Source organism: Anomaloglossus baeobatrachus, chromosome 4 (assembly GCF_048569485.1).
Source record: "Anomaloglossus baeobatrachus isolate aAnoBae1 chromosome 4, aAnoBae1.hap1, whole genome shotgun sequence".
In the NCBI taxonomy this organism is placed as follows: Eukaryota; Metazoa; Chordata; class Amphibia; order Anura; family Aromobatidae; genus Anomaloglossus; species Anomaloglossus baeobatrachus.
In genome coordinates, this window is record NC_134356.1 from 545,426,387 (window position 1) to 545,442,224 (window position 15,838).

A 15,838-nucleotide genomic window follows, 5' to 3' on the forward strand; every position below is an offset into this window, starting at 1 on the left:
CTCCCGAACGACCTTGCCGTGGGCGGCGAACATCCTCTTCCTGAAGGGGGAAGGACGTTCGGCGTCACAGCGATGTCACACAGCGGCCGCCCAATAGAAGCGAAGGTGCGGAGATGAGCGGGACATAACATGCCGCCCACCTCCTTCCTTCAGCGTTGCTAGCGGGACGCAGGTAAGCTGTGTTCGTCGTTCCCGGGGTGTCACACGGAGCAATGTGTGCTGCCTCGGGAACGACGAACAACTGGCGCGCAGGAGGAGGAATGACTTTATGAAAATGAACGACGTGCCAACGAGCAATGATAAGGTTTGCCGCCCACAGCGAGGTCGTTCGGGAGGTAAGTAAGTGTGACGGGGGTAAACAGCTTTGTGCGCCACGGGCAACAAATTGCCTGTGACGCACAAACGACGGGGTCGGGTGTGATCACTCATGCGATCGCACGATAAATCGGTGCGTGTAACGCCGCCCTAAGGTTATGATGCAGTATTCAGTGCTGCAGGCTTATGTTGTAGGGGAACTAAGATGAGCAGACAGAGGATGGCATTATGTTTATTGCTTGAAATAGTTAATACTGTAATGTGTTGTCTCTTTAGTTTGCTGGTGTCGCTTCTTTCCTTTCATTTTCTAATTTTTCTTACTATAATGTCTAAATGATGATTTTGCTGAAATCTGCAACAGACGGAACTAACAAATGCTTCAAAAAAAAAAAAAAAAAGAACCTTCACTACATATATTCTAATAAATGCCACAAAATCATGTTCTTTATACCTTTGTTAAAATAAAGATACAGTGAACAAGCTCTTCAAAAACTACGGCAACATAGACCCTTGTACTAATTACACAACTTAAGATCACATGTCACAATTAATGATAGTGAATGTCATCCCTTTGTGACCATCAAGTTTCCGCAAACCGATTTTTGGCCAAATTCTAAACCTGCTAGATTGCAGCATGACCATATTCATTATCATTAGTTATTTTGTGACTAGTGATGGGCGGTCCTGGACTGTAGAAGTCCGGATTTGCGCGGTTTCAAACGTACCCGAGTGCCAGACCTAGGCATGAAATTCACAGGGAATTCTGGTTAATGATCTAGTCCAGCACTAGGGAAATAAAAAAAAGAAAGAAAATAAAAATGAAGAAAGCACTTGATACTTACCAAGTTTTTGGTGCGGCTGTAACTGCTCCTGTGGCTTCTCATTCTTCTTCCAGGGCCGCTCATTATTGCTAATCCATATGCACTGCTTTCCTCACCCACCGGCAGTCCTGGTACCTGTGATTGGTTGCCGCCAGATGAGCCCCCAGCCTGTGTGACAGCGTCTGACTGTAACCAATCACAGACACTGTCTCAGGGTGCCTATTGTGGTGTAAAACTAAATAATTTAAAAAACATAATTGGTGTAGGGTTCCCCCATGTTATGATACCCAGCACAGATAAAACGCACAGCTACAGGCTGCAGTACCCGCGCTTATCTTGGCTGTGTATCAAAATAAGAGGAACCACATTTTTTTTTTTAATTATTTAAATAAATAATTTAAAAAAACAGCATGCAGTCTCCTCAATTTTGATACCCAGCAATGATAAAGCTATCAGCTGGGCGCTGGTATTCTCTGGCTGAGGAGACTTATGCTTATTGCCCCCCCCCAACCTAAAAATAGCAGCCTGCAGTCACATAGGATAGCCGCATCCATTAGATGTTACCATACTGGAACTATACCTGTCTCTTCCCGATTGCCCTGGTCTAGTGACAATTGGGGTAATAATGGTTAATAACAGCTCCCAGCTGCCACTAAGCCTTAGATTTGTAATGTGAGGCATCTTTAAGAACCCCCCATTACTAATCTGTAAGTGAAAAGAAATAAACACAAATACTAATAAAATCCTTTAGCTTAAATAAAATACAAAAAAACACCCTCTTTCATCTCTTTATTAACCCCAAAAACACCCAGGTCTGACATAGTCCACATGAGATCCCACAAGGATTCCAACTCTGCTATATCTGAAGTGATAGCGAGTAACCATAGAACAATGACCACCCTCTGTGAGCTTCAGGCAGAAACTGAGTGAGCCGCGTAATCAGCGGTGACGTCACTCAGGTGATTTGAGGTCACAGCTGGAGGTTTCCATGGTCCTCCACTTGTGACTGCAAATAGCCTGCTTGATGTCACAGCTCATCATGGGGCTCAGACACATTCTCTGCCTGAAGCTCCCAGTGGGTGGTCATTGTTCTATGACCACTCGCTGTGACTTCAGATATAGCAGCACTAAAATCATCGTGGGGCCTCGTTTGGATTATGTCGGACCGGGGTGGTTTGGGGGTTAATAAAGTCATGAAAGAGGGTCTTGTTTTGTATTGTATTTCAAATAAAGGATTTTTTCGTCATTTGTGTTTATGGGGGGTCTCGTAGATGCATCCCATTACTAATCTAGGGTTTAGTGGCAGCTAGGAGCTGTAATTAACCCCTTAATACCCTGATTGCCATTTTACCAGGGCAATCAGGATGAGCCTGGTAAAGTGCCAGGATTGTCACATCTAATCATTTTTTTCTCACATCTGCTATTTTTAAGCTGGAGAGCTCCAATATGCATCAGGCCCCACCCTGAGAAAACCAGTCCCCAGGTGTCAGGTTTATCATGGTTGGGTATCAAAATTGGGAGAACTCCACACCTTTTTTTAAATTATTTATTTAAATAATTAAAAAAAAAAAAATACATGCGGTTCCTCTTATATTGATGCACAGCCAAGATAAGCACATGGCTTGTGACTGCAGCCTGTAGCCGTGAACTTTATCATGGCTGGTATCATAATAATAATATAATCTATAGTGACCCGCAGACAGGGTCTGTAATTATTTCCAGTCAGACGCTGTCACACAGGCTGGGGGCATGCCTGACTGCAAATAATCACAGATGTGAGGACTGCTGGTTTGTGGGGGAAACAGTGAATACGGATTAGCAATAATAACCTGCCCCTGAAGTAGAATGAAGCAGTTAAAGTCGCGCCGGAGAATTGGTAAATATGAAGCGCTTGCTCCAATTCCCTTATCCCTACTACCACCATTTTTACGCATCACATTCTGGTCCCCATAGACTTAGGGGTGCTTCACACATAGCGAGATCGCTACCGAAATCGCTGCTATGGCACGGTTTTGGTGACGCAACAGTGACCTCATTAGCGATCTCGCTGTGTGTGACACTGAGCAGCGATCTGGCCCCTGCTGCGAGATCGCTGCTCGTTACACACAGCCCTGGTTCGTTTTCTTCAAAGGCGCTCTCCCGCTGTGACACACAGATCGCTGTGTGTGACAGCGAGAGAGCGACAAAATGAAGCGAGCAGGGAGCAGGAGCCGGCATCTGGCAGCTGTGGTAAGCTGTAACCAGGGTAAACATCGGGTAACCATGGTGGTTACCCGATATTTACCTTAGTTACCAGCCTCCGCAGCTCTCACGCTGCCTGTGCTGCTGGCTCCGGCTCTCTGCACATGTAGCTGCAGTACACATCGGGTTAATTAACCCGATGTGTACTGTAGCTAGGAGAGCAGGGAGCCAGCGCTAAGCAGTGTGCGCGGCTCCCTGCACATGTAGCTGCAGTACACATCGGGTTAATTAACCCGATGTGTACTGTAGCTAGGAGAGCAAGGAGCCAGCGCTAAGCAGTGTGCGCGGCTCCCTGCTCTCGCGGTTATGATCGCTGCTTCGGCTGCTGTGTTTGACAGCTAAGCAGCGATCATAACAGCGACTTACAAGGTCGCTGTTACGTCACAGAAAATGGTGCCGTAACAGCGACCTCATTGTCGCTGTCGCTTAGTGTGAACCAGCCCTTACATGGGGACCGGTGTCCAGCCAAATATCCAGGATCAATTCCGAGCTGGAACTGTATTGTTTTAAAATCTGGTTAGGTACGTTGGTCCCGATTATCTGCGAGTCTGCCCATCACTAATTGTGACATTTACAATTATTTCACGAGGCCACAAGTCACTATGTAGCCTTAGCTAAATACCATGCAGTTTGCTTCAAATTAGTCTGAGATTTCATGGGTAAAGTAGTACGTTTTTGCTTTCACTTTTTTTATATTGCTCCCCATAGTATATTTTTCATTTTTTAATGTGCCGTATTGTTTCAGAATCATTACCAAAGGGGTGTTGCTCACAGGATTCTCTGTAATGTGTCTTTAGGCTGCTCTGCATTGTTACCCTTTGAACAACACCCATTGGAAAAGATCATACATAATAACACAAAGTACAAATGCTCTTAGCTCTGAAACTGTATGGCAGATTTTAAAAGAACAAAACAGAGTACTAAAGGGAGTAGTGGAACTAAAATAGGGGCAAAAACGGGACCCTTCTGACATAGTATCAGCTCCTTATTAATGATTGCATAAAAATGTTTAGCCTCACTAGTTGATAATGCGTGGTCTGCAGATGCAACCTTATGTTTGATACAATTGAACAGATGCAGACATTGCTTTGGAAGAAATGGCCGAGTCTACTATCTCCGGAAGAACATATGACAAAGCATTTTCAATAAATATTCTGTCAGCTTAAGTGGTTCTCACAATGTTTTAAAAAGAGCAGAAAGTGGGATTCACACCAGGTAAAATGAGTTCTATTGATCTAGACTGTAAGTAGTGGCTAGCGGCAAAACCTCAGATGTATCCGGCACATGCCCTCCAGTTGACTCTGTAATGTGTTTCTATTCCTGTATTACAGATGATAGAAGGTGAGACCTCTCTCATGCCTGATATCCTCTTTTGCTTTGCACGTCTTGTGACAGATCCCAGCTGAAGGAGTGTTGTACGGCTCTGAGAGTCCTTACCTGGGTACTGTGATAATGCAATCACAGTCGTATTTGCTCAGTTTTGTGTAAGCACTGCAGTTGCTATAGGTCACATCTGCCACCATCTGGTTCCATTTCCCCAGGGCTTTCAACCTGTTCACGTTACAGATGATATCCAAGGCCTCAATATTCGTATCAAAGCTTTCCTAAATTTTGGTTTCAGCACTTCCAGATGTGACAGTTGATTTGTGCCATATAATGCTGCTATTATTTTGATGTGAAGGTGACCTGATATTTGTTTGGTGACAGTTATATTCATTGAGATTTATTTTTATTAATCTTTCTCTTGTGCTGGGCCCCTTTCACACCATGTTTTTTGCATACCAGTTTTTTTTTTCTCTTCTAAATCAAGAACATATGGAAGTATAACATTGTTTTCTGTGGTCTGAAAGTATGAGTAAGAACAAGCAGATTTGTTTTTACAGCCTTAAAATAGTTATCCTACAATTTAAAAAGTACATCTCTGTTGTAATTTACATAAATAACCTTATCAACCCACCAAAACACCCCTGCAGGTCCGACTTAATCCACACGAGGTCCCACAATGTTTCCACCACTGCCACATCTGAAGCTCACCGTGAGCGCCATAGAACATGACTGCCTGCTATGAGCTCCATGCAATGACTGAAGTGAGAAACATGATCAGTCAGGTTAGCGGCAGCCACAGCTGGAGTCCTCCACCTGTGACCATAAATAACCTGTGTGAAATCACCACTGATCGTGCAGCTTACTTCAGTCATTGCATGGAGCTCACAACGGACAGTCATGTTCTATAGCAATGATATCCCTCAGGTTACCTGCGTCCACAGCTGGAGTCATCCACCTGTGACCACAAATCACCTGAGTGACATTACTGCTGATTGCACGACTGACTTCAGTTGCTGCGTGAAGCTCACAGCGGGCAATCATGTTCTATGGTGCTCTCTGTGAGCTTCAGATATATCAGTGCTGGAAGCATTGTATTACCTCGTGTGGATTATGACGGACCTGCAGGGGTGTTTTGGGGGTTAATAAAGTGGTGAAAGAGGGTGGTTTTTGTCTTTTATCTCAAATAAAGGATTTCTTTGGGTGTTTGTGTTTATTTACTTTCACTTACAGAATAGTAAGGATAGGGTCTCATAGACGCCTCCCATTACTAATCTAGGGCTTAGTGGCAGCTGTGGGCTGCCATTAACTCCTTATTACCCCAATTGCCACCGCCCCAGGGCAACAAAAGTGCTGGGGTCCAGCTGCCCGCTATTGGTAGGCTGGAAAGAGCTTAATAACCATGGCCCTTTCCACCCTAATAATATCACCCTCTAGTTGTCTGTTGTACCTTGGCTGGTTTTAGAAAAATGTCCAATCCATTGTTTTTTTAAATAAGTCAAACAATCTTTAAAATAAAGCATGGGATCCCCTCTATTTTTCATAACCAGCCAAGGTACAGCAGACAGATGAGGGTCGCAGCCTGCCGCTGCTGCTGTTCCTGTGCTGGATATAAAAAATGGAGGGGACCCCATGTCATTTTTTTTTTACCAAAAAAAAAATAAAAAAAATCAGCTGGACAAGCGTTAGCTATAGCTCTATTTATCGAGCTATTCTGTTATTTCATTCTATAAAATCTATCTGTTCTTTATTATTATCTATTATTAATGTTCTTTCTTTATATCTATTCTATATGTTCTTTCAATCTACTTTTTCTATCGATCAATAGGTTTGACTTAAAAAACACATTGGGCAAAAACGCAGGTAAAAACACAGCAAAAACGTTGCGTTTTTGCCGCGTGTGCATTTTTTGGGGGTCACCACAACGATGCAGCGTATGCACATAGCATCATGTTGATGTTCCAAAATGTGCTATGACTATATTTGAATAAATGTTGATTTTTCTGTTCAAGAATAAATGTGGATTGTTGTTCATGGAAAAAAATAAGACATCCCCAGACAATAAGCCCTAGCCCATTTTTTGGAGCAAAAAATTATATAAGACCCTGTCTTTTTTTTCGGGAAAACATGGGAGGTGTAACCTCTTCATTCTTTGCATCATAATTAAAGTGTTTGATCCACTTACCTAGAGGCAGGACTGGTGTAGCTGTGACTACAGGTAGGTGAAATAAAGGCACCATGAACAGAAAATACAAAGGGATGCAACCGAAGTCTTGACAAACAAACATATACTGTATATCTTCCCTGGAATTATTCTTTACCGAAACTTTTTCCCAATGTTTGGGAGAAGTGATCCCACAGACTGTACTTGTTATTACTAGGGATGATCGAATACCTCAAATATTCGGCTACGCCCATATTCGACGAATAGGTTGCCACTATTTGACTATTTGCGAATATTCGATGTGCAATGTAAGTCTATGGGAAACCCGAATAGTTGCCGAATAGCGCATTGCACATTGAATATTCGCATAGTGGCGACTTATTCGTCGAATATTCACAAAGCCGAATATTGCAGAATATTTGTGATATTTGATCATCCCTAGTTATTACTTGTTATAAATGAGGCAGAAGTTCGATGTTTCTTCCATTTCCATAAATTAGAAGTTTCTGCTTGTCTGTACAGTAGGTTTCTAGCACTTGAGTGACTTCTGCATCTATCACATCAATAATTATTGTCTTGATATTGCTGTGTCATGTTTTAAATCACTCTAATTACTGAAAACACTCAGACTTTGTGATCATGGACAAATGTGTCACGCTGTGAGATAGGAAATGAAAAGAAAATTAAAGTTGCACTTATTCCGTCAAGACCTGACTGATTTGTTCACAGCAGTACATCTGATTTTAGTGCTGGAAAGATTATATGAACTTGAATAACCTTTTCCAATTCACAATCATCCAAGCAAGGCAGATGGTATGTAATTCAATGGATATGGCTACAAGGTGGATTTGTAGATAGGTTGACGTTCCACTGTCACCTAATCTTCACAGACGAATGGTCAACATTTCAACTGACTGGTCACCACCTGTGAAAAATAATTGTGAGCAATGATGAATAAAGAAACCAAAGTATAAAGTCACTCGCTAGAATAAGTGACATCTCTTAACAGCAGGAATGAAGTATCAAGATGTCAGACAATGAGGCCTACAAGAACAATCGGGACTAAAGTGGTCAACAACACCACAAAATCCAAGGATGGTAGAGGATTTTAGAGGTAAACAGTGTCAGTTAATTGCTCATAGCCAAGAGGAGAAGCAACCGGATCAAGTGACTTATGTGCCAGATCCAATATGGGAAAGCAAAATTTAGAAGTCAAGGATGAGGTGAGGCGTGTGGACATAGGGCTATATGAGTCTGTAGGCAATTTAATGATTTATAATATTTCTTATTATTTTGCTTTGTTTTTATAGCGCCATCATATTTCACATGTTATGTAGTGGCATCATATACCCCACCACTTTACAGACATTATCATCTGTGTCCCCATTAAGGCTCACAAGCTAAATTCCCTATCAGTATGTCTTTAGAGTGTGTGAGGAAACTGAAGAACCCGGAGGAAACTCACACAAACACGGGGAGAACATACAAACTCCATGCACATGGTGTCTTTGTGGGCTTTGAACCCAGGATTACAGCACTACCTACGGAGCCACTGAGCTGCTTAAAGCATAATTGTCATTTTTATTTAATAAATCAATAGTACACATCAAAATAAGAAATGTTGTATTAGATTTTATCAGACGATTGTGCTTCTTTATTTGCCAGAATTGATGTTATTATCAAAATTCTCGATTCTGAGGTAAAATCTGTATTCAGTGAAGACTTAATAGCGTTCTGAAGCAGTACGACTGCCGCACAGAAGGCCCGGATACCAAGGAAAAATAAACTTTATTCCTCCCAGCCGCCTCAGGCTTTCATAGAGGCGCAATTTCAGTCACTGCTCAGTATACAGTCAGCGGCAGCTGTAACCACAGCACAGCACTGATTGACAGCTGGTTCCACATTGTGTGGTGTTGTTATGTTGGTGACTGAAATTCCTCCTCCCTCTGAGCCTCTATGACTGAAGCCCGGAGGCGGCAGGGAGCAGTAAAGTTAATTTTCCCCAGGGAGTTGGGCTTTCAATGCGGTGGTCTCACTGATTCAGAAAGCTATTAACCTGCAGATTAACTCCATATGAGTACTCCATACTTTTACTTTTTTCTTCATTAAAAATTCAGATCTAAACCACATTCAAGAAACAGTATAGATAGACATATCTATAATTGCTAGTATCTAGTGAGTCAATCTTGTGAAATTCAAACTTGTTCATTCAGATAGTCAGACCCCAGAGCATAATAAATATGGGGCTAAGGAAGTGACATACTCAGCCGCTGCATGCATGTCTGGTCCTTGGCTTCTTCTCATTAAACCTCCTGAGGAAACGAGAGTGAAACGTGCGTCAGGGTGCAGGTTCCTACCTATAACCACTCTGCTTTTAATGGTTAGTATTACAAGTTATGTAATTTTTTTAAGTCTGCAGGTTATTAGACCTACTGTAGCATGTAATATGATTGCCATGAGCTCAGTATAGGAAATATACTTACTTGCTTTATTGATTCTGGGTATGTGCAATTTAACGGCTTGATCATACTCAAATTCTTATGGTATTATTGATGCACTATTGTATTACTATATTCAGTTGCATTCCTAGCAGCTAGTATAGGCAATATTCTAGCAGAACTCTTTACTAATTTTACTTTACTATATTGTGCTGTAGGCTTTCTAGTGCACCAAAAATAGACAAACAAACAAAATAATAATAATTAGATATATTGTTTTCTTACAGTTACTATATATTACAAACTTTTTGAGTGCAATGAGTCAAGTAATACTGTTACATATACTTTATATTTTATTATTATTGTTATATCTTCTTATATTTTGCTGGATGGTTGCAGGTGGGACCCTTGTAGAACGTCCGCTGATTTTTATGGTGTACATTTTTAGAAAAAATGTAATAAAGTACATTTTATTCTATGAGAATTCTTGTGCATGTTTTATGATTTTATCAGATGTGTATATCCCTAGTTTTAGAGGGGCTGCTGATAAATCTTTGGCTTTACCCAGAAAGAATCATGATAGAATGATGAAACTTTACATTTATTCCACATATTCTCCACTGATGTCAACACACTTCTTACATCGGTATTCCAAGTTCTGTAAGCCCAGCAAAAAGAATGATTTTGGTTGTTCCTCAAACCACGCATCCGTAGCAGCCATAGCATCAGAAAAGGTGTGAAATTTGATACCCTTGAGGTGTTTCTTCAGGTTTGGAAACAGATGATAGTCGGAGGCAGTTAGATCTGGTGAATAAAATGGGTGGTTAACCAGCTAGTAGCCCAGCTCAGCCAGTTTGCCGTGCTCGCTTGTGAAATGTGAGAGGAGGTGTTGTCTTGCAGGAACAAGATTATTTTGGACAGCTTGCCGATCCTTTTGGCCTTCAATTATTCCGAAAGTTTGATGTAATAACTTGCATTGATGGAGGAACCCTTTTGAAGGTAGTCCACTAGCAGCATGCCCTCCTTATCCCAGAACACAGGCGACATCACCTTAGTGCTGATTTTTGCACCCTGAACGTCTTTGGACGAGGAGAACCACTGTGCCTCCAGTCTTTTGGCTGCTCCTTGTTTTCAAGGTCATACAAATAAATCGAATTCTCATCCATAGTGACCAGTCAATCCAGGAAGTTCCTATCAGTCCGGAAACACTGACAAATAGCCCGGGAAGTTTTTATTTGCATGCTTCCCTGATCTGCTGTGAAACATTTGGGGACCCACTTTGCAAATAGCTTCCTCATGTCCAAATGTTCATGGATAATGACACAAACACGTTCACGGAAAATCTCCATGATGTCTGCTATTGCTTTAGGTGAAATTAATTGATTCTCTCTCAGTCTTCCAGGACGTTCCTCATCATTGGTGCTGAAGTGGCCCGTTTTAAATTTGGCAACTCAGCTCTTAACTGTGGAATATGAAGGGCATTGATCCCCCAATGTCTGTGACATATCACCATGAATATCCTTCATGGACTTTACTTGCAGAAACAAGAATTTGATCACTCCTCTGCTCTCAGTTGCTGTGAATATCGCATTAGACTCCACCATTTTGTTTTCCCGCCTGCGTAACACAATGTTACCATAAGCAACAAACACAACATTTTGAAAACATGTATTAGACACATAAGGCTTTCATGTGATATAACATTTGTTACCATAGAAGCAAAAAAAATCACAAAGCCAAAGACTTATCAGCATAAAGTCTGGAGCAGTCGATGTGAATAAAGAAACATGATTATTCATTCAATTATCTAATTTTTGTGCATTTTTATGACATTTTGACATAATATTACAATATCAAGCAGGATTCTGCACTGCAACCTAAAAAAGAAATGATTTTCTTCAGCTTTGTGTGAATGAAGGAGTTAACAATCTCCAAAATAACAGTTGGCGACTTGTAAACTTCAGCAGAAAATAACCTACAGATTCTAGCTCGTATCCTCCTTGTGCACTGGTAGATTTCTGACACATAATGGAGATCTACAGCATCTTATTATCGCTTTGTTTCCTGATTTAATTCTCTTTATTTTTTAATTTTATACGGACATAAAACAGAACACGTCTAATTTTCTAATTTAATGTCTGGAGCTGTTCGTCATGTCTTGTAAACTCAAGAACACGTGTTTTGTTGTCTGCGTAAATTCACATTTAACCCTTACGTAAATGGATATCTGAGAAAAATAAATGTTATTCTTTACTTTTGCACTTAATTACCGGAAGGTTTGTCATAATGCTTATCTTTTTTCTTCTGAGCTCCTTTAACCCCTTCACGACCTTGGACGGATCTATCCGTCCAGGATCGTGTCCCGTTAAGCCCCGCCCCCTGCCGCGGGCAGGCGGCGTGGATCGGCACACATATCAGCTGTTTTCAACAGCTGACATGTGTGCCTGCTAGCCGCGGGTGGAATCACTTCCACTCGTGGCCATTAACCCCTTAAATCTTGCTGCCAAAGTCTGGCAGCAAGATTTTAATGCGCGCGGCCATGTTTTTTACTTACCGCCGCCCCCACCGGAAGTCACGTGTGTTATCATGTGACTATCGGTGGTTGCCATCGTAGCACAGGGTCATGTGATGACGCCTGCAGCTATGATGTTTCACTTTCGTTTTCCCTCGGCCGAGAGCAGAGGGAAAAACAAAGTGACTGAATCTGCCGTTTACAGCTGTATTGCTGTGATCAGCAGATAGATAATAGCTATCGGATTGCTGATCGCTATAGCCCCCTAGGGGGACTAGTAAAATTAAAAAAAAGTAAAAAAAAAAGTTTTAAAAAATAAAAAAAAAACAAAAAACCTTAAAGTTCAAATCACCCCCCTTTCCCCCATTGAAAATTAAAGGGTTAAGAAATAAATAAACATACACATATTTGGTATCGCCGCGTTCAGAAATACCCGATCTATCAAAATATAAAGTTAATTAATCTGATTGGTAAATGGCGTAGTGGCAAAAAAATTGCCAACGCCAAAATTACGTTTTTTGGTCGCCGCAAGTTTTATGCAAAATGCAATAACAGGCGATCAAAACGTAGCATCTGCGCAAAAATGGTACCATTATAAACGTCAGCTCGAGACGCAAAAAATAAGCCATCACTGAGCCATAGATCCCAAAAAATAAGAACGCTATGTGTTTTGGAAAATGGCGCAAAACGTGCACCACTTTTATTGGACAAACGTGAATTATTTTTAACCCGTTAGATACAAGTAAACCTATACATGTTTGGTGTCTACAAACTCGCACCGACCTGAGGCATCACATAGATACATCAGTTTTATCATATAGTGAACACGGTGAATAAAACATCCCAAAAACTATTGTGCGATCACACTTTTTTGCAGTTTTTCCACAATTGGCATTTTTTTGCTGTTTTCCAGTACAATATATGGTAAAACCTATGGTTTCATTTAAAAGTACAACTCGTCCCGCAAAAAACATGCCCTCATATGGCAAGATTGACGGAGTAATAAAAAAGTTACGGCTCTCGGAAGAAAAGGAGCAAAAAACAAAAACTCAAAAATGGAACGTGCCCGGGGGCTGAAGGGGTTAAGGGGATTTATGACCACTTGAAAGTTGACTGAAATACACAATGGCAATACGGCACTCCAAGTGGTTGGGAGTAGTATTACATTCAGGATTACATTAGGAAAAGCAGAACTTTATACTCTAACAGATAAAGCTTATAAGATTCTTTTAATTTTTTAGCAATCTAAATCCAATATTAGTAACGTTTCTGTCTCAATATAAACCTTCAGAAAAATGGATTGTTGCAAAAAGAAAAACGCAAAATAATATGGTAGGACTTGAAGCACTCCTGTATTGTGGTAACCATCGCTGTGAAAAATCTATAACATGAGGCCAAAATGTTACTTATGTTTGATTTGGATTACTTATAAATTAAAAGAATCACAGCAGCTTTAACTATTGTTAAGCCAAGTTCTTTACAGGGCATACAAAAGGTTAAATTAACTTTGTGGTATTAAATTAAAAGAGCTTAGATGAAATAAGATAAGATATAAACTCTACTATCAGAACAAGCTCACTGACATATTATCAGTTAACTCATTGTGCAGCCACCAATAGACAGCACAAAGTGTAAAGAAGACAAATTTTGCTATGTTTTAATGTCTTCCAATTGCAAAAATGATGTTTTGTCAAAATACGTGCACTTAAAAAAATGAAAAAAAAATTCCCCAGAAGATTTCCAGATGTTTTTAAGCACTGTTTCAAATCAAAATAACTATTTATGAAAATACATTTTTACTATTATTTTTTTTAACCTTAATAATACATTTAGTCTCACTAACAAAATTTGCAATTAGATTAAGGCTATGTGCGCACTAGAAAATGGACTTTTCTTAAGAAAAATCCGCACCCTCTGGAAGAATACCGCACCCGCGGCGAAAAAACGCTGTAAAACCGCACCTGCGTTTTTGCCGCGATTTGCCGCGTTTCTGCCATGGTTTTGCCAAGGGTTGGTCCCTGCAGTTTTCTACCATTATCTATGGCAAAAACTGCAGGTACCTGCAGAAAAGAAGTGACATGCTCATTAATTCCGCAGCGGAAATTCCGTAAGTAAATCCGCAGGTATAAAAAAACGCAGTGTGCGCACAGCATTTTTTTATAACCATATGTTTTGCTGGGGAATAACAGTAGAGATGTTAGACACATTTTCTGCAGCAAACGCACGGCAAATCCCTGGTAAAATCCGCAGTAGATCTGCAGCGTGCACACATAGCCGAAAGGCTCGCTCACACACACTGCATAGGTTGGATAAGTGCTATCCAAAGTTTATTCTCTGTGACAGTGCCATTCAGCGATTCCGGTCAGACATTGACAACCTATCCTAACAATAGGCCATGGATGTAAAAGTAGTGGACAACCTCTTTAAGGCTGGTTTCAGACGTCCGTGTTTCTAGTACGTGTGACATCCGTTTTTAACACGGATGTCATATGTACCCATGTTCTTCTATACTGTTACTCACATGGCCATGTTTTCACATGGACCGTGTGACCCCTCATGACTCTGCAAGCACACATGCAGACATGTCAGTTTTTTCTCCGGCAGCACGGGTGTCACACGGATCACACACTGATGTGATCCATGTGACATCAGTGTGACATGTATGGGAGAAAACACGTGTCTTTTAAATAAAAAGATTTTCTATATTTACCTGTAACCAGCGGTGCTGTCTTCGGCTCTGCTACCTCCCACTTCTAACCACCACTCATTATTATCATTGCTTATTCACTGCACTGTAGAAACAGCACCGCTGGGGACAGGTGAGTATCCAGCAGTGTGTGTGTGTGTGTGTGTGTGTGTAGACATGTGTGTATGTGTGTGTGTTCAGTGTATACAGTCATGTGCGCTATGTGTGTGTATGTGCTCAGTGCATCCATGTGTGTCTGCTACAGTGCCTACAAGTAGTCTTCAACCCCCTGCAGATTTAGCAGGTTTGATAAGATGCAAATAAGTTAGAGCCTGCAAACTTCAAACAAGAGCAGGATTTATTAACAGATGCATTAATCTTACAAACCAACAAGTTATGTTGCTCAGTTAAATTTTAATAAATTTTCAACATAAAAGTGTGGGTAAATTATTATTCAACCCCTAGGTTTAATATTTTGTGGAATAACCCTTGTTTGCAATTACAGCTAATAATCGTCTTTTATAAGACCTGATCAGGCCGGCACAGGTCTCTGGAGTTATCTTGGCCCACTCCTCCATGCAGATCATCTCCAAGTTATCTAGGTTCTTTGGGTGTCTCATGTGGACTTTAATATTGACCTCCTTCCACAAGTTTTCAATTGGGTTAAGGTCAGGAGACTGACTAGGCCACTTCAACACCTTGATTTTTTCCCTCTTGAACCAGTCCTTGGTTTTCTTGGCTGTGTGCTTTGGGTCGTTGTCTTGTTGGAAGATGAAATGACGACCCATCTTAAGATCCTTGATGGAGGAGCGGAGGTTTTTGGCCAAAATCTCCAGGTAGGCCGTGCTATCCATCTTCCCATGGATGCGGACCAGATGGCCAGGCCCCTTGGCTGAGAAACAGCCCCACAGCATGATGCTGCCACCACCATGCTTGACTGTAGGGATGGTATTCGTGGGGTCGTATGCAGTGCCATCCAGTCTCCAGACGTCACGTGTGTGGTTGGCACCAAAGATCTCGATCTTGGTCTCATCAGACCAGAGAACCTTGAACCAGTCTGTCTCAGAGTCCTCCAAGTGATCATAAGCAAACTGTAGATGAGCCTTGACATGACGCTTTGAAAGTAAAGGTACCTTACGGGCTCGTCTGGAATGGAGACCATTGCGGTGGAGTACGTTACTTATGGTATTGACTGAAACCAATGTCCCCACTGCCATGAGATCTTCCCGGAGCTCCTTCCTTGTTGTCCTTGGGTTAGCCTTGACTCTTCGGACAAGCCTGGCCTTGGCACGGGTGGAAACTTTCAAAGGCTGTCCAGGCCGTGGAAGGCTAACAGTA

The 15,838-nt window shown here is 41.4% G+C and overlaps 1 protein-coding gene across 1 annotated transcript in view; it reads left to right on the top strand.

Moving 5' to 3' along the window:
* SLCO3A1 (solute carrier organic anion transporter family member 3A1) overlaps positions 1 to 15,838 on the top strand; it is a 490,895-nt gene that overhangs the window by 100,880 nt on the left and 374,177 nt on the right. The window lies entirely within an intron of this gene.